Genomic DNA, 8,727 nt, shown 5'->3' with positions numbered 1-8,727 from the left:
CGTGATGGTCAGCACGTTTTTTTTTTTAAACTAATGTATTAAGAGCAACTATGGTAGCTAGTAGTATGAAAGGCCGAAAATCTGCGTAGGGAGGTTCGTCGGGGTGGTGAATGGGTCAAACAACACAGGACTTTCACCCCGGAGACCGGGGATCGTGTCCCGTGTGTCACGTTTCCTTTCCCCATTCTTCTTTTTCTAAACCCAACTGGGAATCGTGCTGTGATCACGAAAGATGCTACCCATTGAAATACATTAGTTTAAAAAATGTGCTGACCATCACAAAAAAAAAACCCGAGATAGATGTGTCCGTGTACACGAATCAATAGATAAAAAATGACGTGACCATTTCACAAACTGCCGTGAGACTGTGTTGGATTAGTATAGGTTTTTTTTACTATTCAAATTATATTCGCCTTCCCAAAATGTGTTCCAACAGCCCTAGTATGCAGTACATACTGATTGAGTATGTAGTATGCGATTGAGTATGTAGTATGCAGTATATTAGTATGCCATTTAGAACATAGCCTTACCATGCACAATGATAGCCTTACCATGCACAATGATAGTCCGTCAAGTCTCTAAAATGCTTGCAGATATCCGCTTTTCAGGAAATACCTGAAAGACACTGACTCGAGAAGGGGATGCAGCAGCTGTTCATAAGTTTAAACTTGGCCTATTTTAACAAAAGTGTTTACAAAGTGGAGATTAACACATCACTTAAAGCTATAGTGCGTAGTTTCTGTCGCCCCGATGAGGAATTCTATGTAATGACAACAAAACTGTTGGCGTGTCCACATGATACAAGCCTTACGTGATCGCACATTGCCCCCACTCCTCCTCCACGCAGTTGCTAGTAGCCAAGGAGGACACGGAGGATTAAAAAAACATGATGGACCCTTCAGGAGAGGTAGTTACCTTCACTCGAGGTTCTGCGCGGGAAAGTCACCGGACGACACAATCTTCTGAACACAGCCATACTGAGAAATACAGAGAGAGTTGTGTGGACCTGATAGTCTTGATTAGCTTTGCAACAACTCATTTGGCAACGGCTTGAATGTAACGGATTAATATCAAAAAGTTCCGCACTAAAGCTTTAATTAAAATGGGTTGCGCCACAGAGTCTAGTTCTTACTTTGAGATTAGTTGTTACTAAATATTTTACACCAAGTGTATAACATAGCTGTTGTATAACGTTAGTCAGTTAGAATCAACTGACAACGTTAGCTTGTAGACTTGTTTCAAATAGCAAGAGTAAAAAAGTAAAAACTGTAATATTGGAACATGGTCGATACATCTGAGCTGACACTTCCGATTGATCGATCGATCGATCGATCGATCGATCGATCGATCCAATGGTGCAACCTGATGTAAATTACTAACTTGAAACGAGCTTGTCGTCACAAAGAACTTTGAAAGGACTTAACCCATGAACTTGCAACCCCGTTTGTAGAAGCCAATCCTTCAATAGAATTTGAATTAAAATAATTACCAAATTCATTGCATGACAGCTGTGAAAGGTTTTATCTATGGAGACATTCATTTGACCACTTTTTAGCAACACTGTAAACAGGTTATCCCGTAAGAACTCATTGATCCGTGTAATAAAGTCACATTCTACAACATTTCAAACAAAATATTGAGATATGTGAAGTTTACCAGGATTTAAAGAATAGTTTAAACACCTACGAGCTCCCAAAATAATTATATGCAACAAAGGTTTCAAGCCTACATGTCTATATAACTTGTGGAGGTTGTGACTGAACTTTTCATTGCAAGCCAAACAGTAAATATCAGCTCTTCTTATTTTTATGCATTTGTTATAAGCTTTTTCTAACTTTTTTTTTTTTTTAAAAGATATTAATCAAAGGTGCCAACTCTTGCTAAATGACTTGTATTCATTTTGTGTTGAGAGTCCGATATGTTAATTGATTAAAGCTTTAATGTAAATGGTGCTCCTCCTCTCTGTCCCAGCCTGCGGTGTATAACTGTCTTTTTGAGCAGCAGAGTGGATTGCGGGGTGATCAACCTTCTCACTCGGACAGTTTTGCTTGCTTACGTTGTGTGAAGGTCCACCCTCAGGATCCAGGACCTAAGTGCCACAGCCACCAATGCATTCTCCCGTTGATGCTCCTCTCTCTTCTCAATAAATGTGTTTACTGTGTTAATAAGCTGGCTTGGAGGGTTTAACTTGGACAGCATCGGATGTACTTTAGAACGCATTTGTGAAATTAACTTTTGCAGTGTTTATTCCTGGAAATGGGCATTCGTGTTCATTACAGGTCAGACATCACTGGGTTGACTTGATAAGCAGGTCAACAGAATTAAACTCTTAAGGCGTGTTTGAATGAATACACACATCCTTTATGTTCATCTATGTATGCTTTGATCTGCTCTGTTTAGATAGTTTCATTTTTCCTGTCAATTACTTTTTATGCCACTGCTCAGGGTGTACGTGGATGAGTTGTGTTGATCTCTGGAGCATGAGCGCCACTTGCTGGCTATTTATATATAGAATGTCCCTCACATCTTTGCTTTTTACTCAGATATTAGAAGGCACTTTAACGTGCACACCTTTTCTTTTACTCTGCTACACATGCATAGGGTTTGCGATCTAAGAGGTACTTCAACCATTGGACACACTGTTGCTATTGGGGGTTGAGTCAGCTGCCTTTGTTTCACAGTTTAAATAAGCATCTCAAAAATGCCTATTTAGGGGGTGCCCTGGTAACTCTTATGGTAGAGCATGCGCCCCATGTACCAAGGCTCAGTCCTTACCGCAGTGGCCCAGGGTTTGAATCCAACCTGTGGCCCTTTGCTACATGTCTTCACCGTCTTTTCCCCACTTTTCTGTCTACATCTGTCCTATCCATTAAAAGGCCAAAATGCTCCCAAAAACAATTCTTTAAAAATGCATATTTAGCACCATTTCTGGGTTTGAAACCACTCTGAATCATAAATTTTGTCTAGGTGAGTTATGAATCCATAAAAAAAAAAAATTCAAGAATAACACAAGTTACGGCATAATATTCAATCATCTAATTTCCATTAAGGATGGGCAATACTATGAAATTTGGTTTGATTCAATACCAAATAATACCCAAAGCAGAGTTACCCATTCCAATACTTTTTATTTTACTTGTATCTTTTAATTTTATTTTTTAATGTATGATTGTGTATGGAAGAGTTGCATGTCAGGATTCATAAGGTCAATGAATCATAGGCTACAATAGGCTACTTATTAATGCATTTTCAGTAACGATTTGCCAAACAAAGAAAATTTTTTTTTACTGTGATGATTGATTTCTCCTCCGCAACCCTTCTGTTCTCGTTTATTTTTTACCATATATGGTGATAGCATCTCTTGCCTTGTGCATCTTGTGTATCTCAGTAATGTGTCTGTTGGGTTCTGGAGCCCTGCTTCTTCGATATACTGAAGCAGAGCTGATTCTGCTAAACAAAAGCGTATAGCTATTTGTTAAGATACATGGTCCTATATCATTTGTCATAAATGTCTCTGGCAGACATAAAACACACAGAGTAACCTCTTGGCTCTGGCAGTAGATGAGACACTGCCCTGAACAAATTGTAAATCACTCATATCCATGTAATACACAATATAAATGGTGCAGTTTTAACATACAAGAAACCATAATTTAAAGGACAATTCTGGCGCAAAATGAACCTAGGGGTTAATAACATGTGTACCGAGTCTATTCGTTCTCTGGGATATGTTTTCATGCTAATCAAATGTGTCTCTAGCTTGACATGTCATGACTGCTTCCCAAGATGGCACCCGCATGTATACATGAACGCTACTGTCTTTATAATGTATGTTTTTAATAAACTGTCTGTACGCTTACAAAGTTCTCAATGCTTCGGTTTACATGTAGGGACCCTCATTATGCTACCGTGGAAGTGTGGTGCTATTTTGAGCCTTGTTAGTGGTATAGAAATAGCGATTTACCCTCTGCCCCGAAGGCTAGCGTTATAAAGCTAATCACTGGTTTGCGCTAGCTTGTTTCAAGCTAGAGACACATTTGATTAGCATGAAAACATATCCCAGAGAACGGTCAACTCTGTTAACCCCTAGGTTCAGTTTTACTAAACTATTCAGGATTGTTTTTAATCTTATCCAGGGAAGTTTCGCTGCGATCAATGGCCGTTGACCACCCATGTATCCATTAACAATGTGATTATGACACTTGAGGAAGTACGAAATGTCTCTTTTTAAAAGGAAACTATTTGAAATGGGCCATTGGAAAAATCTTCAATAAATATAGGTAAGGTTTTGAAATGACATTCACAGAATGTATGTATGTAAGGTGGCTCTTTAACATACAACACTGTGGCTACCACTTCATTCAAAGCCATGACTGCTTGCATTGTAGCCTGCATTGGTGACTGTTGTGTTCATGCCTGCAGAGTTTCAACCATACTTCAACCATAGTTTTTTCTTACCTTTTCTGTGAACTGAGTTTTCGTCCTGCAAGCACTCTAGCTTGGCTGAGTATATGCTAATATAGCTCAACATGTATGCCTATTGGACAGTTTAAACATCAAGTGCTAGCAAGCACAGTACCACACATTACACTGGAAAATGTGAAGTGAAACACTTGTGCAGAGCAGCTAGCTAAACAAAGGCCTTCCTGCCTTCGCCCTTATTACATTTTCCACATGGAAGAGTCAATGATCATGTATTGTGGACAGGAGACATTCTTTTGCTCATTTCCATAGCATAGATTGGTGTCGGACAGTAAGACAAACAATTTGTAGGCCTAATGGACAAGCTGACCATTCGTTACGCTAACATCTAATGTCATTAGTGTTTGACTGTCACCCACAGGTCAGAATGATTGGCGCTACATGTGCTAGATTTAGTAAATAACTAAAAGTGGTCGGTTAATTTTAAAACGTCCTGTAAACAAATAACTGCACCTTATTAAACACTAGCTCAAGCCTCACCCTGCTGACTGCCTTGTGCTTCAAAGGCAAGCTGGTATCTATCATGTCTGGGTTCACTCACAGTTCATTCAGCACAATGAACCTCTAAAGACATACTTGCGTCAAACACCAATACAGAAATTACAAACTTTCGCATCTTTACAGTTTGAATAATTTGAGGGACTTCACACTACTCAAGTTTCTTTAAAGAAAAGAGTGAAATTCTTTCACATGAACATTTTTTATTTTATAACATACCAATTTTTTAGGAAACAAAAAGGAATGAAAATCAGCAGTTTGCTTCATTAGATATATCATTTTACTGTATTTTGCCTGTAGTAGTTTATGTAATGACTGGAAAAAAAGTTAAAAACTAAAGGTACTTAATAAAGAACATTGGATGTCCTGGCTGTGCAGACTGTAGTTAGAGTTTTGCACATGTGGCTCCAGTTGTGCCCACTGTCGTTTAGCAATCGAAAAAAAAAACTGTAATACTACTACTAGTAATTAGAATACCTTACATTAATAATACAGCAGATTTGAGGGGTTTGAGACACTTACCAGGGCTCAGTAAATATGATTTGGATGTTGATGCAATTTTGTTCCCCCCCTACTGCCACAAGATGGCAATCTTGCCTTTGTCAAGTCACTTCGTGACTAACTCTGAGATACTGCACATCTAGATTCATACAATACATTCAGAACAGAACGAATCATGTCGTTTTTTGCTCACATGTTTTAATGCAATCTTTTATTTTGAATTTGGCACGACACTGTGAATCAGTTTTGTCCTAAATTTGTTGAACCGCCAAAACGTTTAATGTACTGTAGGATAACAATTTTGATGTATGAGTGCTTAAGCCAAATAATAGTTTGAGTATTAAATGTGACCTGCATACTATCCATCTATTCAATATCTGAGCTGTATCCAGATCTATTTGTGCCCTGAGTGACTCCCCATGCCCAAACATCTGTCAGCACTTTTGTGATTTGTTTTAGTTTATTGGAAAGTAAGACTAGTAGCTTGCTGCAATAAATTAGAGTTTACTACGTACTAACATATTCTTGTAAGGCATGGCTATTCAATTACAAATTCAGTTGGACCAGATTTAAAAAAACCTTGAAATGTAGATGGGCTGTTCCGACAGACAGATAGGACGAGCCTTCCCGGCCGCGGTCTGCAGCGATATTTTGCCGTCTTGTCTATTTTCTCTGCGTGCCATAAGCAAATCAGGCAAGAAAACAGACTTATCATCTAATATAAGTAATAAAGGATAGCCTATGTTATATATGATATAAATAGGGTTGGGTATCGTTAAAAAATATTCAATACCAGTACCGATACCAATACCGGGATTTCGATACCTACGGTTCCTAAGCGATACTTTTTTTTTGATACCGATTTTATAAAACAAAAAGAAATTACAGCATTGCACATTACGGCACAAATGTTTTTATTTATTTTTCAGCTCCTACTTCGTGAGCCGTCTCTGTGCGTAACGTGGAGTTATTCCTGCGTGTCTCTACGATGTGTAACGTTAGACAGCCAAACACAAACATTATTAGATCTTGGTAGAAGCATGCTGCATGCTTATTGGCTCACTGCCGCTGATGAGATTTACTCCTAAGGTATTGAAATTGGGTATAGAATGACGAGGCATTTTTCGATACTCAATACTTTAGAGGCAATTTGGTCGGTGCCTAAAAAGTATTATATTCGGTACCCAGCCCTAGATATAAATTATCTGGTTCTGCTGGACCACTCAGGGGTTGCTTCTGGCCAGATTTGGCCCACGGGCTGTCAATTGAATAGAACGGTTCAAGGGTGATCAAGACTTTACTTCTTTCAAAATGATCCTAGTAGAATAAACTCCACAACTTGCTGCTTCAATCATTTGGAAATTAGTAGTCTAAGTAGTCTAATTGTATAAAAATGGAAACAATCCTTATTATGAATAGTCAGGTGTGAAAGCTGGGACACTTAACCCTTGAGTTAAACATATGTTTCTCATTTGTAGCAGAACTAATGTGATACTGGTTTTGTCAACAGACCTTTGGCTTTCAGATCCAAGTGAATCACAGTTAGTCATCTTGGACACAGTAGTAAGTGATTATATCCTCATTGTTTGCAGATGACAAAGCATAGACATTCGGAGGAGAGGTCCATGTTGAGTAAAATAATGTGAATCACTCCTGGCAGAAGAATCAGTGCTAAGGCAATTCTCTTTCATTTCCTCTCATAAGCACAAATTAGATCAGCAGCTCAGAGATGTAAAAGCTAATGTGTTCGGACTGCTGGTGATTTCCCCTGAACTCACCCTGTGCTTCAGCTAACTACTACATTACTCACACCACTTCCACTTCCCATTACGCCTCGTGTCATGTGCTCATGAATGATCCGACTCCAAGGGATGACCTCATGCGTGGGTGCGAGTGACTATGTATTCAATTCAATTCAATTGTATTTATAGTGTCAAATCATAACAGAAGTTATCTCAGGACATATAGAGTAGGTCTAGACCACACTCATAATGTACAGAGACCCAACAATTCCCCCAAGAGCATGCATTTGGTGCAATGAATGCTACTTTGACACGTTTTAGTTGGTCTAAGATTTACTTCAAGCTATGTCACATATTCACTGGTTCAATCCATTTAATTCATTTGATTTAAGAAGAGGACAGTGTAAATTAATAAAACACATACATGGGTAAAAAAAATGCAAGCATTAGCCAAATGGCCTGGTCTGTGCTATATAATGCCTTATCTTATTCTACAGCACTTGGGGTCTTAAGAGGGTGTCTGTATTATCATCCTACCATTTCCACAAATAAATGCATGTATTACTTGTTTAGTTTTTCTGCATAGATAAACGACTTTGCTCTGTTATTTAATTAACATTGCAAGGAAGGTTTACAGGTATGATGATGGCCAGATTAACCTGCTAAAATGTAGCTACTAGGACCATATAACCCCCTTTCCTTCCACTGTCTCTGCAATGTCTAAAGTTTTTCTATGCTGGAATATTACCTGGCCCCAGGTTTTCTGTGTGGTAATTTGATTAAATATTATGTATTTTGGACTATGAAACATTAAAGGGCACTTAACTGAAATAATACGGTTTTAAAACTAGATGTTGACACATTGACCTTCCTCAACATTAGGCCTGTGTCTAATGGCTCTTATCATATTGGTTAATATTGTGCTTTAGAGGTACATAATACTCTCTGACACATTTTCAATTAAATTACTAGGCTAGAAACTACTTGACAAACAGTAAGCCCAGAGCTTTCAGGGGCTCCAGAGTTTTGGAGACCCAGAGCAGTTGCCTGTCTTGCCCAACTGGTAATCCAGCCTTGGGTATGATGATAAAAGGAGGATGGGGAGCATTTAGTGAGAGTATTGTTTGTAGTTATTCTGATACATTCTTTCCTTTTGAATCTCTAGAAAAAAAAAATTATTGTGAAATCAATATCGTTTTCTTCATTCTGGGGTTCCACTCACTTCTAATGCAGAGCCAATTGCTCCTGGTTCTCCTACCTGGATGACATCATTAGAGTCAGTGGTCCGGCCTAGCTGGCTTTAACACCACCAGCATCACCACTCCACGTTTCCAAGTAGCTGCCAGTGGAGAGCCTCATCCTCCTCTCTCGTTTATTGGTGACACGAGACGCCCATCACGCTGGAGCCAGCACCGGGCCATTCCCTATCCGCGTGCTCCGTCGGAAGTGGCCGTCTTTTTCCTTTCCTCCATTGGACTGAGCCGCTGTCAGTCGTGTTCCCGGA

This window comes from Perca flavescens, chromosome 17 (genome assembly GCF_004354835.1).
Source record: "Perca flavescens isolate YP-PL-M2 chromosome 17, PFLA_1.0, whole genome shotgun sequence".
In the NCBI taxonomy this organism is placed as follows: Eukaryota; Metazoa; Chordata; class Actinopteri; order Perciformes; family Percidae; genus Perca; species Perca flavescens.
This window is presented reverse-complemented; position numbering follows the sequence as displayed.